General features: G+C 38.5%; 1 long non-coding RNA gene across 1 annotated transcript; it reads right to left on the bottom strand.

Moving 5' to 3' along the window:
* Window positions 1-1104: 1104 nt before the first annotated feature.
* Window positions 1105-5690, bottom strand: LOC131474460 (uncharacterized). The gene is made up of 4 exons (XR_009242291.1): window positions 5652-5690; window positions 5446-5534; window positions 4825-4928; window positions 1105-1313 (listed from the first exon to the last, which is right to left on the bottom strand). It is a non-coding gene; the product is annotated as an uncharacterized LOC131474460 (long non-coding RNA).
* Between the last annotated feature and the right edge of the window lie 314 nt (window positions 5691-6004).

Here is a 6004-nt window from a genome sequence, read left to right as displayed (position 1 = left end):
GTACCTTGGCTCAAGCTACTGGATGAAGTATTTGAGACCCGAACCCTGTGAGATGTTGATCGGTTTCATGTCTTTGTAAATAAAGCGTACCAATTTGTCCGTAATAGCATTCTGACTTGCAGCTGTAAACCCTGTGAAACCCGAAAAATTTGTTCCAATGGCCCAAACACACACATGCTTACAGAATGAATGAAACTGAGCAGAGGGAGGTAGTAACTGTCCACCATCATGCACTTCACGTGGCCTACTACAATTTTTGAGCTTGCAATAATATCAGAACTGAAAATGACAAATGAGCATGAACTGACAACAGATTGTGCATATGGTAAATTAGTACATTCAAATTACTTACCTGGCAAAGAAGAACAGTTTCCAACAGTGAAGAACTGTGATCAGGACAAATCTAAATGTGACAGGAAGACAATGGTTGAGAGAAGCCAACAGGAGGCAATTTTTATAATTTATGTTTTTGCACAGGTGGTTAACATTCACCCACCAAAAATACAATTTCAGGTGAAATTCACAATTTTAATGCACTTGTAGATGAAAACTATATCACCAGCCTAGAAATATAATTTTTAAACACGTTTTAAATGATTAAATAAAATAAAATCAGATAAAATAAATGCATTTTACAGACTCCTTTTTTCCCCTCTCAGTCAAACAGTGTACACTAGCCTATAATTATATTTTATATTATACGTACAATTATCAGAACATTAAGAGCATCTTACTTAAAGGTTTTTTTTAAATGTTCATGATGAACAAACATTGTCATTGCTCCACAGCCGGACCCGCCACACACATTATGAAGTACACAAACAAGATCCCAGTAATAAAATGGAGCCTTCTAAGATGAATCCAACTTGGGATTCCACCGACTCCTGTGAATGGGAATGACAGCATTTTCTTAAAATGCATACCTGAACTCTGTACCTGAACTATGGCTGAGCAGAACAAGGGACTCAAATGCAGGACTCAGAACACGAATCAGTCAGTAACAGAGTTTAATTCCAGGCAGAGGTTCGGTACACGGGAGGTCAACAAGAGATCAGGCAGAGGTACAAAAGCGTCAGGCAAAAAGGCAAGGTCAAAAAAGGCCGGCAAGGTTCAAAAACACAAGAAGGCAAGACTATGGCTGTGAAAAAGCGTGCTGGAACGTGAGCTATGAACTACAACGAACTGGCAACGAGACAAGACACAGAGGGGAATATAAGCAGTGCTTGATTAGGGAGTGATAGGATGCAGGTGTGGTCGACACAATCAGGGATCAGGTGCACGCAGACAAGGAAGGGGGCGGGGTAGACAGGAACCTGAAACAGAGACAAGGGTGAGTGATTTCAAAATAAAACAGGAAGACAAGACATAGAACGTGAAGGGAGAAACAAAACAAGGTACTTAACGTAAGTGACAGATCATGACAAACTCTTGGGAAAAACAAATACCGTAAAGCCTAGAATCAGATGAAATGGATATAGCTTGAACAATTAATTCAATGTAACACTAGCTTCATCACTGCTTACACAGCTTGTAAAAAAGCAGCAGCCACAACAAAAAGTTGTGGCTGCTGAGCTAATTCAGCTTGCATTTTTGTATATGAAATTGTTTATAATACCTCTAAGTTCCACTCAAATCTTTACTATTCATTTTAAAATTGACATTAAATACACATATGAAAATGTATATATTAAGGTTATAGAACAGCAACACCATCAGCAATATATAAAGTAATAGTAACATATAAAGCATTCATAACAGTAATTATAACTGCAGACCCCAATGGGGAAGAAAAATAATTATGCACATAAATAAGTTATAAAGGAGGTGACATGGTCTAAACAAACAAACACACACACACACACACACACCAGACTATTTTTCACACACTCAAAAACTACCTTAAAATGCCTTATTGTCCTAAACAAAATATTTTCCCAAAACTATACTGTATACGATGAAGAACTGTATTACTGGACAGTGTGCAATACTAAATTGTATGTGCATTCTCAGCAGCTGCAGGAGGCTTTACAAAAATGCAAAACGACATTTCCTGGCAGCAAAATAGTTTCACTCAAACCTTTGCAATTTTAAAATTCGCATTTTACATACACTGTATATGAAACTGTCTTTATTAAGTAATAGAATATTGAGATATTTTGGCCAGTGGCTCTAAGTAAATGAGAGAGAAGCTGCATAGAGAAAAAAATCTTCTCTTTGACACCATATACTCAAAGACGTCGCAATGGATTCATGCTTTGGCGCATTTTGCATGACTTTTGTCCTGCCTCCGTAACGCGGAGGTCAGGTGCGCTCGCACCTGTTATCAGATGCGAGCCGTGTGACGTTGCAACGCGCCTTTGGGGGAAATAGGGTATATAAAGGGTAATATGTACCCTTTAAATGCCAAATCTGCTCCCCAGGACCACGTGAACAAAATGTGAGCACTTTAGTATCTCAGTAGGCCCAGCAGGAGGCAAATTTAATTTTACATGTTTTTGGAGTGGAAATGAACAGGGTCTACAAGTTTTCTGGCAGTTTGGGGGTCTTACCAAGCAAACACAGGTCCCAATTCAGCCCACCTTGGAGTCTACATGGGTCCCATCCCTCCAACATGCTCCTCAGGCCTCAAAAAGCAGGCTTTTAAAAAAAAAAAATTGGAAACATTTAACATTTAATTTGCCAAAGCAATTTAAACTTGCACCAGGTAACCAGGATGGAGTTGGTACTGTGCATATAAAACTTTAGTTTTAAATTTACATTCAGGGATACTATAAAAGAAAACTTAATCACTTTACCGAACCTAGATAATTTTACCCAGTTCCATCCCATTCCCACTCTGCTACTTATATCCCTATAGAGTCCACCAACATGGGCTTAGCATGTGGGGCCCATGTTACTGAAGCAGCATGGGTCCCAGTTATTGTTTCCAAGTTCCACCCCATTCTGACTTTACCCAATTATATCCCTTATGGGGCCCATAGAGTAGGCCCACATGGGCTTTCCATGTGGGGTCAATGTTACTGAACCCATATGGGACCCACACAACTTTTCTATTTCCAGTCCATTCCCACTTTGCCTAATCATATCCCTTATGAAATATGAAATAAAATATCTGGACCGTCATTTCAGGATCCAGCATGTGACTCCAAATTTGACAGGGGAAGAACAATTAGCACTAAAAGAGTTGATGAATAACAAAAATATTATTGTCAAACCTGCAGATAAAGGCAGTGTAGTTGTAGTTATGGACCGAGGGCAATATTTGTGGGAGGGATACAGACAATTAAACGTTAAAAAACTATTACATTAAATTACAAAAAACAATTTATCTGGACACCATCCCATTAGTGACAAAAATCATCAATAAACTTCATGAAAAGAAGTTTATTAATTGGAAACAAAAAAAGTATTTACTTGGTGATCCAGAGCCCAGACCTAGACGTTTTTACATGTTGCCAAAGATACACAAGGACCCTGTTAAGTTGAGCAAGCCACATGTGATTCCCCCAGGTCGCCCTATTGTTGACTGCAGCAGTGAAACCTACAGAACAGCAGAGTACCTGGACTTTTTTCTGAATCCACTGTCCACTACGCACCCTAGTTACATTAAAGATACATATGATTTTATAGATAAAGTAAAAAATATACATATTCCGGCAGATTCGATCTTGTTTACTATCGACATTGATAGCCTCTACACTAATATAGACATAAAGGAGGGAATTCAATCTGTGAAGAACATTTTTTCCAAAAATTATGATAAAAAAAAAGACCGGATAAAGAATTATTACAATTATTATTAGAGATTAATTTGACTAAAAATTATTTTGAATTCAATGATGAATATTTTTTACAAATTAAGGGCACAGCAATGGGCAAGAAATTTGCGCCCGCATATGCCAATATTTTTATGGCAGATTGGGAGGCAGGAGCCCTCCGACAGTGTGACAAGAGACCCATACAATATTATCGCTATTTAGACGATATTTGGGGCGTATGGACACATTCAGAAGATGATTTTAAGGTTTTCCTTAACACTCTTAATAATTACAATCCGTCTATTAAGGTTAAGTCCACCATGGATCGAAATTCTGTAGATTTTTTGGACACAACCACATTCAAGGGGCCCACTTTTAATCAAACTAATCGATTGGACATTAAAGTTTTTTTTAAAGAGACGGATACACATGCATTATTGCACAATACCAGCTTTCACCCGAGACATACTTTTGCAGGTCTAATTAAATCACAATTGTTACACTTCCACAGGATCTGCACACAGAAGGAAGATTTTCAGAAGGCGTCTAGAGTTCTCTTCACTGCCTTGGCCAGCAGGGGGTACTCTAGGACCTTCCTTAGAAATTGTTACAAGAGGTTCCTTCAAATTAAACCCCAAATAGTGTCCTCTATGGTGCCCTTTATCACCACTTATTCAGACTCCACAGTGAAGCTGGTCAGAGAAGTTAAGAAAAACTTTGAAGATTCCTTTAAAGAAAGGGGAATTTTATATAATCATAGGATCATTGCTGCATTCAGAAAAAACAAAAATCTGAAGGATTACCTGGTAAAAGCAAAAATTCCTAAATTTACTGATCCCAAACCAAGGCTGGATAAATTCTTTAAACAGCAAGTATGGGTGTCTAATAACAGGAACAAATTTACATACCAAATTGATAAGGGAAATATTAATTCCAGAAACTGTGTTTATATAATAATTTGCAAACAATGTGGACTTAATAAGTCGGTGAGACTGGAAACACGATTCGCACCAGATTCTCACGACATAGGCATAACATTATAAGAAAGAAAGACATCCATACTCACTTGGTTAAACACTTTCTTCAGCATGGCTGGGATTCAGTTCAGGCCTCCGTTCTTGAATCAAACCCGAATTGGAACGTGGCCCAGAGACGGAGAGCCGAGAGGGCCTGGATAATTAAATTAGGCACTTTAATTCCACATGGTCTTAATGAGGTCTAGTTGTGGTGCTACATGGGACTGGATGGAGTGTGCACAAATTTCAAATTTTACCCTAACCCTCTTTTTTCCTTCCCTAACCCTGTCCCATTTGCTCTAACCTTACCCTCACTGGTTTCTTGCCTAACCCTAACCTCTAGGTGATCGGACGGACGCTTGGGGACCGGGCTGGCCCTGCCAGGGATGTCCTGGATGGTGTGTGCACTGACTCCTCTGCCCGTTGTGGACAGTGGAGTCCAAATGATTGTTTTCTAACCTTTGACCCCAAATTGAAAGACCGGGATATGTGTTGTCAGTGTGATCTTCAGGTTTTACTTAATACCCATTCCAAACAAAATGTTTAATTAAATATTAGTTTAAATGTCATATGATAAAAATCAAAAGTGTTAAAGTTCGATTGTACACTTACATTTAATGTTAAGCGCGTTTGGAGTTTGTTTGGTTGGGATGTGTTTCTGTTGTACTCACGCCAGCAAACAGAATCAAAATCCAGTACAGTCCATCCATGAAATCCAGTCCGGGGTTTGTAGTAGGTTTGTAGCAGGTTTGCGTTGTTGCTGCAAACAGAGAGTGAGACACAAACACGCAACTGTGATCGTTTCATTAAAGACAAGAGATGAGAAGAAGACTGGTGTCAGTGAGGAAACAAGGAAACAAAGTAATGTCAAACTTACGTCTGTGATCTGTCAACATCTCCTCTCCCTCTGGTGCTGCCGTCAACAGTTCCGGCTTTTGTAAGGAGTTTAAATCAGGTGCAACAACTAGAATTGTTTGAGGCGTGGCTTATTATTGAAAACAGGTGCGCTGTGACTGATTTTTTTTTCACCATAACTTTATTTAAAAAAATTCCACCAATGTTGACAAAGAAACAACATCCACTTAGAAAAGAGGAACAAGATCAAAATTCGTCTTTCCTCTTTTTGAAGGGGATGTTGTAAATAAACAAGTGCTAAGTTGTAAAAAAAAAAAAAAACTTGATTATTTTTATGTGAAAGAATACATGAACGATACATGAAATGCACTTATT

This window comes from Solea solea, chromosome 15 (genome assembly GCF_958295425.1).
Source record: "Solea solea chromosome 15, fSolSol10.1, whole genome shotgun sequence".
Taxonomy (NCBI): domain Eukaryota; kingdom Metazoa; phylum Chordata; class Actinopteri; order Pleuronectiformes; family Soleidae; genus Solea; species Solea solea.
This window is presented reverse-complemented; position numbering and strand designations above follow the sequence as displayed.